This window comes from Podarcis melisellensis (genome assembly GCF_964234715.1).
Source record: "Podarcis melisellensis genome assembly, chromosome: 12".
Taxonomy (NCBI): Eukaryota; Metazoa; Chordata; class Lepidosauria; order Squamata; family Lacertidae; genus Podarcis; species Podarcis melisellensis.
This window is the reverse complement of record NC_138544.1, coordinates 47,822,429-47,839,029: the sequence shown is the minus strand read 5'-3', so window position 1 is coordinate 47,839,029 and position 16,601 is coordinate 47,822,429. Positions and strand designations below refer to the sequence as shown.

The 16,601-nt window shown below is 44.6% G+C and overlaps 1 long non-coding RNA gene across 6 annotated transcripts in view; it reads left to right on the top strand.

Annotated features, from left to right (window-relative positions):
• The window catches only part of LOC309353395, a 140,749-nt gene that overhangs the window by 30,851 nt on the left and 93,297 nt on the right, over positions 1-16,601 (top strand). The window lies entirely within an intron of this gene.

Below are 16,601 nucleotides of genomic sequence, written 5' to 3'. Positions count from 1 at the left end.
CCTTGAGCTGAAGATTCCCAAATTCCAATCTTGTAAATATCTGTCAGCTAAAATGTACATCGTGCGTATACTGAGTGTGCTCAGCCTGGAGCTTTGCCATTCAGATGACTCTGCCAAATTCCCTCGCTGATGCTGAAAGACAGACACCAAGTAGGTAGGTTCATCTGAAACTCTGTGCATGCCCCAGAGCTGTGTGTGTGGTTTGGCTTTTCTCTTAGCAATAAGTGCAGCATTATGGAAAAGCTCCTGTGTTGTAAGCCAAGATTGATTCCGGCTTGTGCCAGTCATGAGCTGTATTTGGCAAGAATTGCCAAATAGATATTCAGGAGCCCAGTGCTATAATTAATGCCACCAACACCATTAATTTGATCATATATTCCTGACATCTCCAGATAGGGGCTCTCAAGGATTTTGCCCCTCTTTCATTTTTCAACTTCTTTCCAGCCTTTCTATACATTATGACATTATGGGTTCAGCTATGTTATCTGGTCTCTGCCAGGCTTGTTGACTCCAACTCTAGATTGTCCTACTCTGTAGTTCTTTCACCATGACTGTCACCTTCAGTCATAATGCATTGATTACAATCGGTTAGTTCTGGGTTAATTTTTCCTTTTCTTTTTCTTTGGACTACTGCTCTAGCAACCTGGGCCTTGAAACACATTTTTGTAATCGATATCAGCATCACACCGATCTTCTGGGTATGTTTCTATTAAATTAACTATTTGTACAGAATTTGAATTAGTCACGCCCTGTAGAGATTGTGCATCAAAATCTACTACCTAGAATTCCTTAGAAGTCATATCCAAGGTATGGTTCCATGTTACCAATGTAGCATTTGAATTTTCAACTGGTTCAGTTTGTAAATTACAATGTGATGTAATTTTTCGGAAGACATTAGATTTCTCAGTGCCCAGAGTCAGTCTACTGTTTGGGGATCATTCATGAGAAGACCCACGTGCTTCTTTTAGAGATGAATAATTCAGTATGCCAATTAAGAAATCTTGTACTGTAGGTTTTATCTGCTTCTGGCAATGCAATTGTATTTCTGCTTTGGCAGGCCGGCCCTACCATGAGACACGGTGCAGCCTCAGGTGGCAAATGTTGAGTGATGGATAGTAGACAGAGCTGTGTGCCTGCTTTGTATGCTGTAAGCTATCTTGTTGCCCTTAAGTGTGGCGGAGGACTCTTGTCTCATTACCAGTGTTGAAGTAACATCCAAATGCCACTCCAGTCAGCTGTTGCACATGTAATGAGGGAGGCACTATATTGTCCTTTGCCTCAGGTAGCAAAATGCATTGAGTCAGCCCAGCTGCCTTGACATGCTGTTTCCCCAGTTTTACAGATTATAGGAAAATTCTTGCATTTGCCATGTTTTGTGACTTGAAACAACACTGATCACAAGCTTTTGTCAGGGGGGTTGAACCCAGCACCCCAGAATGGCATCTCAGAAACACTTCGGATGCTCAGTTAAAAAAGGGAAAGAAGAAGAGTAAGGTAGACAATACTGTTTGTTTGTGTATAGTGGTACCTCTGGTTACATACGCTTCAGGTTACAGACTCCGCTAACCCAGAAATAGTACCTCGGGTTAAGAACTTTGCTTCAGGATGAGAACAGAAATCGTGCTCTGGCGGCGCGGTGGCAGCAAGAGGCTCCATTAGCCTGAAGTGGTGCTTCAGGTTAAGAACAGTTTCAGGTTAAGAACGGACCTCCAGAACAAATTAAGTATTTAACTCGAGGTACCACTGTATTGTCTTTTGCAGGCTTCCTCAACCTTGGCTCTCCAGATGTTTTTGGCCTACAACTCCCAGGATCCCTAGCTAGCAGGACCAGTGGTCAGGGATGATGGGAATTGTAGTCTCAAAACATCTGGAGGGCCGAGGTTGAGGAAGCCTGGTTATGTAACCAAGCCAGCCAACAGGATTTCTGGGCCTGGTTCACTATGAGTATTGGGCCTTTTGCCCACAAACAAATTTATTTTCCTAGTTTAGAAAAGATCAGGTGTGTTCAGGGTGGTAAGTCTAAACTACTTCCTGTTCATTTAACTCTTAACAGCCCTTTGCCAGCCAAGTCACACACACACTCCAATCTCTTTCTTTCCTGAAAGATCATCACATATGCAAGTTAAACCTGTATGTGTCTTGATATGCTGAACAGTTGGAATATTTCTTCTGTGTAATCCTATCCTGAGATTTCTTTCTTGGTCAGACTTCTACACAGGGGCTGAGCTACTGAATAAATTGTCAAGACAATAAAGTAAAACATTATTGGAAGTATGGGGACATGCCACTGTCATTGTAAAGATCCCTTGATCTAAGGCAGTGCTCTGAGATGAGTGACTATTCTTGGCACTACAAATGGAAGAATCTGTTGACTGGAATTTGTTCTTAGTTTTTCATTTTTCCACACGAGTTCATTTCACCCATTTCCTCATAAGTTTGTGGTTCATTTATTTAAAAATGTTCTATGTGCCCTTTTCACCTCCTTGCAAGGTGGGGAGGGTGGGGGAACTCTGTTGCAAAATAAATTTAAAACAAATGCTCTATGTGAAAATTCGTCTTCATTTTGAGGCACATACACTTATTTTGGTGCCCATCTCCCCTGTTATATGCAGTTTTGCTAACCATTTCCCCTAATATACTGTACCTTTGTGTGTTAAGTTTACAGATATACTCAATTTTTTTCTGTACACTTTCCCCTAATATATGTGTGTTTGCATGCCTGCATTGGCTACAGAAGCACCCGTTTGGGAAGCGTGAATTAGGTGAGTTCACATTAAAATGTGAACCGGAACGAATGTCTCCCTCATCTCTGCTTGTAATAACTCTTTGTTAAACACCTGCTGCTGCCCCAGTCGGTTCCATTGCCATTCTCAGCTTCATGGTTGAGATCCCTGGTTTGAGGCTGCTTCTTCGGTTGTTTTTCATTCCAAGAATGAGTGGGTAGATGAGGCTTTTGAGCAAACTGCAATTACACAATGTCACAGTTGATGAGATTACAAAGAAGTAAACATGTTGTTAGTATTAGAGGGGATATTTTTAACAATAGCTGCTTTAAAGGCACACATTGGCATCCTCTGTGGGAAATCTTCTTTGGAGGATACAAAAGGCAAGGAAGAACCACATTAGAGCCAAAAAATTTCAGCAGACCAGAAAATATAGTGCAATGATGGCGGGTGACTATGGTTTAAACTACTTACTTTATACTAAGGGTTGATGATTTTCAAACTTTCTAGCATCCGAGAACACTTTTTAGATTTACTTATCTGCAGAGGGCAAAGAGATTGCTGTGACTGGAGGGGGAGTCCTTTCCTCATGCTTTGAACCCCCCTGGAAACACAACAAACCTCCTGTTACCTGGAACTAGATGTAGACAGGACAGGTGAATGGGGCAGAACTGTGGGCAGCCTGAGGAAGCGCCATCCACCGTGGGCCTGCCCATAGAAGGCAAGTGTAAGAGAGACCAGGCTGATGTCCACTGTTCCCAGGAGCTCTTCTCACTGTGAGGCTTTTGTGGATGAGCTGAGAGTTTGTTTGAACCCTGAGTGAGAACCCGGAGACTGAAAGGATGGGTGTGTCAAAGGAAAATTCACACACACACACACAACTTTGCATCAATGCAACACTTTTACACGTAACTGTATTTTTGTACCATTTTGTTTAAGTTGTCTGTTGTTGTCTTAGTTTATTGTGCGCCGCATTCAGACATTTCCAATATGTTAAGCAGTGTAGAAATTAAATAATCAATCAAGAAGATTAGTATTGGTGGTTCTCTTTTATGGAAGTCCATCCACCCCCGAAAAGCAAAAAGTTACAGGGAACCAGGCAGAGGGCCTTCTTGGTAGTGGCACCTGCCCTGTGGAATGCCCTCCCATTAGATGTCAAAGGAAAAAACAAACTACCATACTTTTAGAAGACATCTGAAGGCAGCCCTGTTTAGGGAAGCTTTTAATATCTGAAGGACTACTGTATTGTATTTTAATATTTTGTTGGAAGCCTCCCAGAGGGGCTGGGGAAACCTAGCCAAATGTGCGGGGTATTAACAACAACAACAACAACAACAACAACAACAACAACAACAACAACAACTATTATTATTTATTTATTGCAACGGTGGGCCATTATGCAGCAGCCATATGGCTGGGAGTTCCCTTCAGATCTCATACAATGCCACATTTTAACACAGCTGCATTGATCATTGGTCGTTTCCAGGCCCAGTTCGAAGTTCTCGTGTTGGTGTTTCGAGCCCCAGACACGTGAAAGACCACCATCTCTCTCGGTTAATAAGAAGCTTGGGGTGTGTGCTTGTGGCAGCCTGAGAGAGGGCCTTCTCTGTTGCAGCCCCCAAGTTGTGGAACTCCCTTCCCACAGAGATGATGCAGCTTTTTTTGAATGCTGAAGACACGCATCTTCATTCTGTCATTTGGACTTTTAAGATGCACATTTTTAGGACCCAACTTCTTTCTGTAACTTTAAGTTATTTTAAATTGTTTTAAATATTGTTGTAATCGTTGCAACTCGCATTCGGACCTTAGGGTGAATGAACTAATTAATAATATAATATAATATAATATAATATAATATAATATAATACTAGTAATAATAATCTTCCCACTCAGTAATCACTGCTAATCATCCAAGGAGCTCCCGAGTCGCATCTGCAAATCAGAGCTGCAATTCCCGGCACCTCTATCAAACTACAGCTCCCAGGATTCTTTGGGGGAAATCATGTGCTTTATGTTACAGAAATGTAAATAAAAAATCCTTTTGTACAGCCTCATGACTTGCACCTTTCGCCCAACACCCTCTCTGGAAAACAGCTCTGGAATTTTTTTTGAAATGTGCTGCTGATACTGCATCTCATTTGTTCTTGTTTTGCTTGTCACGCCACGGGTCTCCCCCCACCCACACTTTTGCTCATTCTCCCCCCGTTTTCCGTTACGATGGCTTTGCAGTCTGACAATGCCGCCACCTACGCAGTTCAGCAGAAATTATAAAAAGTGGATTGTGTCAAAAGACTTGCGCTCTTGAACAGCTTCTGCTAAATAGCATATTTTGTATGAATGAAGAAGGTTAGGTAATTATTAAGAGAAAATGTTGCATCCTTTTGCCCTCATTTGGCTGAAAATCGTCACAAAAGCGTATTGCAGGAAAGATTTGATTTTGTGGGAGGAATTTGCACCTCCCACAAGCTAACCCTGCTCCTTTTTTGGCCTGACAGGGATTTCTTTAGGGGAATACAAGAGCAAAAGACTGAGAGCCCCTCCCTGTCCTCTTCACCTACAACTCCACTCCTTTCATGTACTCTTTATGACTAAGATAATTTTTGTTCCGGCAAGCCTGTGTTTTTATCTGTTTTTCACTTAACCGTTGGTTTTAAGTTTATCCTGTTTCAAACCTTTCCCCCCAGCATTTTAATGCTTTATTTTTGGTAAACTGCCTAGACGTTCCATTAGCAATCAAGTGGTATATACATTTTGTTAAATATATGTGGTTTCCTCCCCCTGTTTTAGAACTTCTTCATAGGAAGCAAACAAAAGAAGGCACAAAATGGCTGCTTTCCTCCCTCTCGTTGATGCCTCTTGGGTTTTCAGTACCTTTTCTAAAACTATATATTTTTTTGTAGTGGTTTATTCACTGCGCATTACAAGGCTCCACTAAGCAACGGGGGCAAACAACCTTGCCTATTTTCCTTTGTCTGATCTTAGAGACCTTCTTCCCTTTCAGCCCTTTCTGAAATTATTTCCTTTCTCTTGTCTGCTATTCTGATTGGAGATTCCCCCCCCCTTTTGCAGGTTTGCCACTCCACTCTAGGCTTCTCCCCCCTCACCCCAATACACAGAGACACCTTCCCTGACTGCTGTTGTCTCTTTGCAGCGATGTTCTCTCTCGCCAGCCCCTCTTTATCTCTGCTTACATCTCTGTTTATGTGACAAGGGAAAGGTTGGCGGATGAAGGCAGGAGATGGGAATTCCCAGGTTGATTCGGAGCAAAGAAATCTCTGCTGGTTTCGTTCAGAAAGAAAATAAGCAGCCTTTCCATGCTCCCCTGCCAGTGTCATAAACACGACTCTGCCAAGGCGTGTGGTTTGCGTCCGGCTCAGTCCTGGCCTGTTGCTGGCCTTGCCCTTTCGCCAGCATGTGCTTGCTGCAAGCCAACTGGCTGGGACCAAGTAGGGGTGGTGGCAGTTCGGAGTCTGGAAGGGATGGAGAAAGTCCCGTCCTCCCCGTGTGCTGGGCCCAAATGCCCCAGGCCCCTCAGTCTAGCCATGATAGACTCTAGTTATGTATTGAGTTGAATAGGATCCAAAATGCAGCAGTATGATTGGTCCTTGAACAATAGGATTCAGAATGCAGCTGTCTGATTGGCCCTAGAACAATAGGATTCAGAATGCAGCAGTCTGATTGGTCCTAGAACCATAGGGTCCAGAATGCGGCAGTCTGATTGGTCCACAGGAGCCACCCTATCCAGTTCCAGGTGGAAGTGAATCTGCAACCTGATTGGCCTACAGGTGAATCCTGGAATAAGCCAGTCACGTGGGGCCCATTGTGTAAATAATGTCTATAAAGCAGACATTCTGGGGGAACTTCCATTCCTCCTCACCACTATGAGCTGAATAAAGAGCATGAAATCCGCTCTCGACTCCGAGTATATTTCACCTCTCCTTCCTTGGAGGTCTTTAATCAGAGGTTGGGTGCTTCTGTCAGGGTTGCTTTAGTTGTGCATGGCTGGGGTTTGGACTGGATGACTCTTCCAATTCTATGAGGAGTGCATGCAATTCCCAGGCTGAGGGGCTTGTTGGCGGAAGCACTAGCTGGTACTCTATGGAAGCTGCTTGAAGGCCGGTGGGCCTGGGCGGGGGTGGGTGGGCAAAGATGGAAGTGCCTGAGTGTACCCCTCACTTGCAGCCAGGCCCACCTGGTCACCCATCTTCAGGGGTGGAGAGGGAGACCCAAACTCCACCCCCATCTCCCCTCTTCCTCCTCCCTGGCCACCGTGTCTTTGGCGTTCAGCGCCGAGTGATCTGCAGAGAAGATTTTAAATAATATTTTTTTTTTGTTCATTTGTACCCATTGCATGTGATTTGTGGGTTTGAGCACTTGGGTCGTGGAGAGGTAACAGCAGCCTTCGCGATACCATATTGGTTTCTCAAGTCAGCCGGAAATGGAAAACAGAGACAAGCACCAAATTCTCTGTTTAGGCAACAAGAGGGAATGAAATAGGCGTAGGATTCTTGTATTGCAGGGGCTTGGACTAGAAGACCCCTGGGGTCCCCTCAAACTCTATGACAGCCTTACCCTTTCCATGTAGCATAGGTGTAGGTTGTGGCATCTATTGGCAGCTTGGAACAATTGCTGAAGCGCTGAGGGATCTGCTTGGTTGATCAGTCGGTCACCAGTGAGGTCTGGCACTTGTGTCAGGCATTTATCATTCAACTTGCAGTCGTGTCTGATTTTGCTCCTTTGCCCCCTTGCAGCTCATTGGCCCTCACTCATGTGGTTAGCTCCGGCAGCTGGTTTGGGATGTCCATTGAAAGGCCAACTAATTGCTAGTTATTTAATTTATTGTTCCTAATCCCTTCCAAGCTATGCACGGGATGTGCACCCTTAACCAACTACAGTTCCCAGGATACTTGGTTGGGAAGCCATGACAAAATGGTATGATGCTTTAAATGTACGGTGAAGATGTGGCCTTGTCCTTTCTTTGTCTTCAATATCGGGAATATATATATTTTTTACAATGATGGGCAGTAGGTCCCGACGGAGATTATGAAATCGGAGAACTCTGTTTACCAGCAAGTAACCTTCTTTTCTCCTTCATGAAATGCTTTGGAACGAGAACACTAATCAGCGGTATCACCCTCTTAAGACGCGGAGCACTTAATTAAATGAGAATCGAAGCGCTACCCTCATCCGCTGCAATCCAGGGAGCAACATTTTGCAGGAGTGTGAACAGAATGCTGAGTAAGAGTTAAATATAGTTCAAAAGCAGGCGCACACAGAGGCAGCTGAGCTTACCAGATTTCTCAGTGAATGCACTCTCAATCCACCTGATGCCAGCATGCCTGCTGATGATAATAATCCGTGTTATTCATTTGGAAAGAGTGCACTGAGTAGGCTTGCTCTTTGGATATATTCCTAATAGCTATAAACAGGAAGAAGTACAGAAGTCTTATGGCTCAGAACTAGGATCCGTTGCATAGGCACAGCTCGTAGAACAGGATTAAGGGTTCTGACTTTGGCGCAAGGATATAACAGCATATGAGGACAATCTGAGGTTGAACCGAGAGTTAATTGTTCTGAGATCCATTATAGTGCAGCACATAAATGACCCCCCTTCTGTTGCTGGGATTTTCTTAAAAGATGGGACGGACAGAAGTGTTGGGGGAAAGGTGCAAGACACGTTGCTGTACAAAAGGATTTTTTTATTTACATTACATGCATTTAAAGCACACGATTTCCCCCAAAGTGGTGAGCACCCTCTAAATGCCCTTTCTGTTGCTCTCTTTCCAACCCATACCAAAAATACTGTATACAAAAATATCCACAACTTGAGTTGAAGCTTGGGGACTGGCAGGACTGCTCTGGCCAGTGTTCAAGGTTCAATCCACCCTTTGATGGAGACACTTCTTCATTCATTTTAAATGACACACACACACACACACACACACACACACACACACACAGTGGTACCTCGGGTTACAGACACTTCAGGTTACAGACACTTCAGGTTACAGACTCCGCTAACCCAGAAATAGTACCTCGGGTTAAGAACTTTGCTTCAGGATGAGAACAGAAATCGCATGGTGGCGACACGGCGGCAGCGGGAGGCCCTATTAGCTAAAGTGGTACCTCAGGTTAAGAACAGTTTTAGGTTAAGAACGGACCTCCGGAACGAATTAAGTTCTTAACCCGAGGTACCACTGTATGACAATTTGAAGGATAACTACATTAGGTAAATGCCTGGATCTAGCTAGGACAGGGATAGCCAACGTGATGCCTTCCATAAGTTGTTGGCTCCAACTCCCATCAGCCCCAACCAGCACGGTCAGGGATCATGGGAGCTGTAGTCTATCCAGAACACCTGGAGGGCAACACACTGAGTTGCCCATAAGCTAAGGGAATCGTGCGCATGCCCAAACAGCCTTTCATATCCTTCCTCCATTGGGGATGGGGAATTGTGCCTATAAGCAGCAGAGAAGGTTCCCCCTGTCTAAATCCACCATCTGAAGCTGAGTATGTATTCAGAGTCCTTGCTTGAGTAATTTGATAGGTGCCTACCAGCTTTGTGGGACTTCCGTGCCCCAATTGGTGCTATTCAGTCTCTGAGCAGCTGCAGCACAGGCAACCCCATGTTTCTGCAACGTGTTGGTTTGAATCAGTCCATGGCATTTTCGAGAACAGCTTTGTGAGCACCAGATTTGTGGTGGCGGCGGCGGGGGGGGGGGGGAGAGAAGGGTTATGCTGCAACTAAGCCTACTGAGAAAAGCTTTTAAAGGCTGCTGATCATTGATCAGAAAGATGAAGTTCAATGGTCTTTCTAAAACAGTTTTAACCGTAAGGCAGGAAGGAGACCCTTAAGCAACGTGAGGTAGGCAGAGAGAGCTGGGAAATTAACCTATGCTGCTGATAAGAAAGGTGTTGACGATTTGAGAGAGAGAAAAACCGGGAGTGAAACTAGCTTTAGGATTTATCCTGCAAATGATTGGATAGCAGGAAAGAAAGAGGGGGAGAGAAGCAGTAGCAGCAGCCTGCTTTTTCTTTAAAGCGTGTGGCATCCTTGTGGGAGATTTTCTGGATTCTGGTAAGCTATTTTTGCCCTCTTTGGAGGAAATAGAAATGGCTTGGCCCTTAGCAACCCAGCTTACTTCCTAGTTTTGCAGGCAGAAATATGTGTGTGCCGGGGGGGGGGGGGGAAGGCATGAGTATGCGGGGTCCTGTCAGGTGACAGGAAGAGAGATCCTCTCCCAATAAAAGGAATCAAAAGGGGAATAAACTCTGGGATAATCAATTCTCCAGACTTTATTGCCTCTAGCGCTTGGGATTGTTCCTTGGAGATCTCTCTCACTACAGTGAAAGCCAGAGCTGTAAAATGTCTTGCAGTTTTTGAAGGCATAGAGGGAGAAAACCTCAGGCGTAAAACAGACCCAAGTTGGGTGTGCAAGTTCAGGAATTTGGGTTGACTTATTATGGTAGCAGTCATAAGCATACCTCCTTGGAATCGCCTGTTTATTTGTCTATGGCGCTTATGCATGCGGAATTAGGTGAGCAGCACAGTTATGAGCCCTACCACCTTTAACAGCTGTCTTGACACACACAAATTAAATACCGTATTTTCCGGCGTATAAGACGACTGGGCGTATAAGACGACCCCCCAACTTTTCCAGTTAAATTATAGAGTTTGGGATATACTCGCCATATAAGACTACCCCTCTTCCAACACACACCAAATAAAAATTAAAAAAAAAACAGTCTCTAGTCTGGCTCGGAAATCCGCTCCACTTCTCAGTGGCTGGGGGCTTCTGGGGCCAATTTTCAAGCGTATTTCTGCTTCATCTAGAGAGCTTGGTGTCCTCTGATTTAATTTGCTATTGTTTGATCCTTTGGTGGGGAGTTGCTGCAGGAGCTGCTGCTGTAGCCGGCGTATAAGACGACCCCCAACTTTTGAGATGATTTCCCTGGGTTAAAAAGTAGTCTTATATGCCAGAAAATACAGTAGGTGTAGTTTTTCACCAGTCCTGGCTGGTTGAGGCTGATGGGAGTCCAATAACATCTGGAGAGTCAGAGGTTAGCCAGCCCTGCTGTAAAGGTTTCAGCTGCTTCGTTTCCGGGTTAAAAACTGTGTGTTAAAAACCATGGCTTAAGGCTGTGTGTGAGAGCTGGAATGAGCCCAAGTGAGACTCAAGCTTCCATGTTTGTGTGGCAGATTTTAGTTTCACTTTCACAAAATCTGGGAGCAACGGAGCATGAACCGGGAACCATGGTTTGTAACAAACCCTGGTCAGCTCCAGAACAAGCCAGCTTCAAACATGATGCTGGAGAAACCAGTTTAACCTTGCTCAGACTTGTTGCAGGTCATGCATATAGCTCTAAATAACCAGGAACAGTGCAAAAAATAAATAAAAAATAATGGTCTAGCATTCTATGGCTCAGCAATACTTAGATGAACCCTACAAGGTAGATCAGTATTAATATTTCCATATTAATTGTTTGGGAGCGGACTGAGACTGAAACAGTGGCTTTCCTAAGGCTGCTTAGTGTCTTCCTTTATAAAATGGGATTTAATGTGAGAGCATCTCTGCTCACACTCTTAGCCTCTGGCCTCATTCAAGTGAGCTATAGGCAGGTGGATACACACCTCTGCCGCACCACACTGGCTGCACCAGCCAGTCTTAACCTTTCCTGGTGGGCCTTTGACCCTGGTGGGCAGGGTCTCTATAACTGACCTCAAATCTCTGGCAGTTTCGTGTAGGTGCAGGTGCACTCTGGGTAGTTTGCCCCCAAACCATTGCCAACACCTTGAATGGGGTCTAGAAGCTTATAAGCAACAGAAGAGGCAGGTCTCCTTTTCCTTGACACCTAGGCTGTTAAGGAAGTTCCTGTGGTGTATGCATAATGTGAGATGAAATCCACATCTATCCTGCATTTGCGCTGTTATTTCTTACAAAATACTGCATCTTGATGCTGTTTCCCCTCCAATCCAGCTTTGATTGAAATTGAGAAAATGAATGGCTTAGCTGTGTTTCCAGCTGGTACACAGCCCCAGACATGGGTACCGGATTTGAGCATATGGCAGTCAACAGCCAGGGCTAGGACTGTGTCCTTTGAGATTACTTGATCATCTCCATACATCTTTTAACACCATGGGGATGATTTGGGTTGTGGGAAAGTGATTGAAAAAGGAGGGGAGAGGTGCAAAAGGAAAGGGTTCAGGTTTTCGACAGTCATTTCTTGTTTTGTGTCAACTGGCAAGATATATTGGGGTTGTTGTGGGTGTGCTTGGGTGTTATCAGCACAGATATTGCTGATCAAGCTCCATCGCTAAGCAAATTCCACATACCTCGATGAGAGAACCACTTATCTTTGCACAAATGCACCTGTATTTGCTTTTAATAAAACTTGCTAATATTTATGAAGCGCCATAATGGGGATTTTATTTTCATCCTTAAATCTACTACATTTATTAAAAGCCATCCGGTTATTCTTTTTCTTTTCTTTTTAAAAAAGCATTGCTAAGCAAACATATTAGCTTCAGTCGGTTGATTTGGGGGTGGGGGGAGATGCTATCGCGCAATTTGCTATACCCCAAAATACCTATTGCTCCCTAGACTGTCAGATTACATTCTTATCCTGTTGAAACTAATTGAATTGAAATAAGTGATTAACAGAGCATCTGCACAATTAGGTGGGCATTTTTCTTCCATTTCAATTATATCATACTTGAAGGGAGAGAAAAGAATCTCTTAAGGCGGAAGAAGCAAGGAAATGAGGTATAAATATCCATCAGTACCATTATAGCCTAGTCTCTTACCATTTCCTTTAGAGGACTCTATGTGCGAAGATTTATAACTCAGCAGCGTTGAAAGAAATCTTTGTTCTGGTTTTAATGCAGTTTTGAAGCTTGGCAAATAGAGGTGGAGGAAAGTGCCGGAGGTGGCAAATCAGGGATTGAATTAGTGTTTGTGTAACTGCAGTCCTAGTTAACTAGGTATCATCAGTATAAGAATATAAGAGAGTCAGTATGCTGTTCTGTTGTGTCCCTTGAAGTGGGACTATTGTCCTTTGTTCTCTCTCTTTGCTGCCTGATACTAGAGAGAGAGGGAGCCATGTTGCAGTGCTCCATGTGTGTTTATATGTAAATAAAGTAGATTAGCCAAAATGCTGAGTTGCTGAGGTCTGATACGCAAGCTATGAAGACTCTGTAGATCCCTAAGTGTGCCGATGTCTGTTGGCATCGGTCGCTGTAATGTTCGGGCAGACGAAAGCTTTTGAAGCTCCCGAACGATCAACCAGGAGGGAGGGAACATGCCAGTCGGGCATGTGTCTCTGCCAGGGTCCTACTCAAGTGTAGGGCGAGCTCCTGACAGGGCCTAGTCACCGCCTCTCAGCCTAACCTACCTCCAGGGTTGTTAGGAGGGAAGGGAGAACCATGTACACCATCTTGAGCACATTGGAAGAAAGGTGGGATATAAATGAAATAAAATAGATAAACAAGAATCATGTCAGCATCTTAAAAAGCAGAGACATCACCTTGCCAACAAAGGTCTGTATAGTTAAAGCCATGGTTTTCCCAGTAGTGATGTATGGAAGTGAGAACTGGATCATAAAGAAGGCTGGTCGCCAAAGAATTGATGCTTTTGAATTATGGTGCTAGAGGAGACTCTTGAGAGTCCCATGGATGATCAAACCTATCCATTCTTAAGGAAATCAGCCCTGAGTGCTCACTGGAAGGACAGATCGTGAAGCTGAGGCTCCAATACTTTGGCCGCCTCATGAGAAGAGAAGACTCCCTGGAAAAGACCCTGATGTTGGGAAATATGGAGGGCACAAGGAGAAGGGGACAACAGAGGACGAGATGGTTGGATAGTGTCTTCGAAGCTGCAAACATGAGCCTGACCAAACTGCAGGAGGCAGTGGAAGACAGGAATGCCTGGCGTGCTCTGGTCCATGGGGTCACGAAGAGTTGGACACGACTAAACGATTAAACAACTGTCAGGGACTCAGGAGCAGAGGCACAGGGGAGAGAGGAAATGGAGAGCGAAGGGGAAGAATCTGAGGGCAGCGTAGGGGAGTATGAAAGTGGCCCGAGAGATTCCATGAGTCTCTCCAGCGAATCAGAAGATTCCCAGAGGGGGGCGCCGATGGCCAGGGCAGGGGGGGTCCCAGGGGGGACACACCAGAAACAAGGGGCCAGCGGGGACTCCCAAAGCAGCAGCGGGAGATCAGGACCAGCTCATCCACCAGAGCGTAGTGAGGGGGAAGAGTCACATGTACCAGGGCCAGCTTCTCCTCCAGCAGGGAGAGGAGATGAGTCAGGGCTGGCCACGCCTCCATCGCAGAGTGAGGGAACGGAGGGGAAGTCAGGTTCAGCTAGCCTCCCCGAAGGGGGAAGCAGTGACAGGAGCAGTGTAACGGTCAGGAGGAAGGTGGCCGGCTGGGCGCGCGCGCCAAGTTCAAATGTGCAGGCGCGCGGCACAGCAGGAAGCCCGGATTGGGAACCAGGTCCTAAAGCCCGCCGGAGAGAGGGGAAAGACTCAGGGGACTCCTCAGCGTCAGAAGAGTCTAGAAGAGGCGAGACCCCAGCGGACAGGCGGGCCCAGAGGAGAAGAGAGCAAAGGAAGAGGTGGAGCAAGGCTAGAGTCTTAAACTGGTGTCTGGGGGGAGGAGATTCAGACGGAGCTTCAGCGGTCTAGAGTTTGAGACGTAGAGCTGCGCGCCACGGCTTTGAAATCGAAACTGAACTTCAATAAAGACTTTTGTAAATAGTAACGCACTGGCGTTGGTCCTTTGTGAGCTGGGACCTCGGGCAGCTCTGACAACAACAACAAAGAATCATGTGGGATTGTAACAAAAGCTCATATAGTCCATTTCTCATAGCGGGACATCTGATGCATGTGGAATGCCTGCAAGCAGGGCATGAGCATAATCACCCTCTCTCACTATTGTTCACCAGAAACTGGTATTGAGAGGTATACAGGTGACTCCTCATTTACACGGTTATATTCCATGCGAAATTGCGTAAAATGGGGAGCACCCCGGAGAGTCTTCCTGGCTCTGGAGGAGACCCACCTCAGAGACCCTCTGGGGCAGGTTTCCTTGCAATTTGGAGGGGCAGCGAGGCTTTGTTGAACAGCTGATGTTCGGGGTAGCACAGCAGCACTAGCTTTTTGCCCGCACGTCAGCTGCATCCAGTGTGCTCCCACCATTGATCTGGGAAGTGGTGCACATATGATGTGACCTGCAATCTATAACTATCCTGCTTTTTACTGCTGGTTCCAAAACTGCAGTGATTTTTATTTATTTCTTAGAATTCCCAAGGAATGCTTGCACAAGGTTGCTATTGACTAATAAATTGCTTGTGCCATGAGTTTCCTAGGGTGAAGAATTATACTGCTTTAGGATCATGAAGTAGCTAATAAAAGTCTTAGTTATTGGACGTATGCTTTCATTTTTTTATTCTCATCTTGTCTAACACTTACCTCCTGCTAGAATCTAGCCGCTAGACTAGATTCCTAAATCTTGGGTTAAAATCAGTGTTTGAATTACAGGAGAATTACAAGGAGCCTAGACCATTTTCTTCTGCCTATTTAACTAATCTTTTTAGAAGGCTATGGAACTGTGGGTATGATTTGGTTGGAAAAAAAATAAAGGGATTCCAGGGCTTTCATTAAGCTTCCTTTCCTCCCATAATTCAAGCTTTTTCTGGAAACCACCCCAAATTGCTGTGGTGGTGTTCTCATTTCTTTTCAGCCTCAGAAAATCAAAAAGTTTCTACTCTTTGCTTAGCCTCCTCCCCCTACTCTTAAGATGGATCTTTGCTCCCACCTCTAGTAATTCATGGTGCCTTTGTAAAGCTAGAAATTGTATTTTCGTCTATCAAGCCATGTTTATGATTGCTTCAGTAATTGCAGTGTTCCTTATTTTTCCTCAGATTGCGTTATTTGAGTTTGTGCATTCAATTATAGTAAGTTCATTAAAAATGTTCCGTGCCTCAACCCACTCTAATGCTCCTTTAAATAACAGAAGTTGCCACTTTGAAGCAGACCTGAATGAAATTGAAGTCGAAGCCTAAGATTAACAAAATTAATTATTAAGCAACATTACCATAAAATGGGATTTCTGTAAAATATTTTAAAAGCTGTCCATAAATACTGCTGCTGTTACACTGTGTTGGTTTTGAGGGCTCCTTTGAGTTTTGTATCAGTATTAGGGGATAGCTCCTTAGTTATTTTCTTCATCATCTGCTCAATAAGTCTGTGAGTCTTTGTGAGTCAGAAAAATAGTGAAGTCCCACTGTGTGCTGGACTGTGTGTGTGTGTGTGTGTGTGTGTGTGTGTGTCTATATAAAATCTCAAATATAACAGAAGGCAAGGGAGGCAAAGTGAGAAAAACATTGCCAGAATCTATAGAGTCATATAAGCAGTCCATGTGTTCGAAGAGGTACCGGTATCTAAATGAGATTGACGATCATAAGTCATTAATTCCAGTGTAGAAAGGGCAGTGAGAACTTCGCTGTACAGTGGATGGTGGGTGTTTATCATTTCTTGCTTACAATGTCTCTTTGGCACGATAAGGGCTCACAGGATCTTTGTCCATCTGTTAGTCCTCCGCTATGCATTGTGGGAATCAAGAGGCACTGCATTTTGAAAATTTTTATGTGATTGGGGCATTGTTGAAAATGATGTCACTGTGGCTTTTCAGTGTTTGCAAAAAGTCAGTGGTACCTTGGTTTACGAACTTAATCTTTTCCGGAAGTCCGTTCTTAAACCAAAGCATTCTTAAACCAAGGCTTACTTTCCCATGGAAAGTAATGGAAAATGGATTAATCAGTTCCAGACGATGAAAAACAACCCCTAAAACAGCAATTTAACATGGATTTTACTA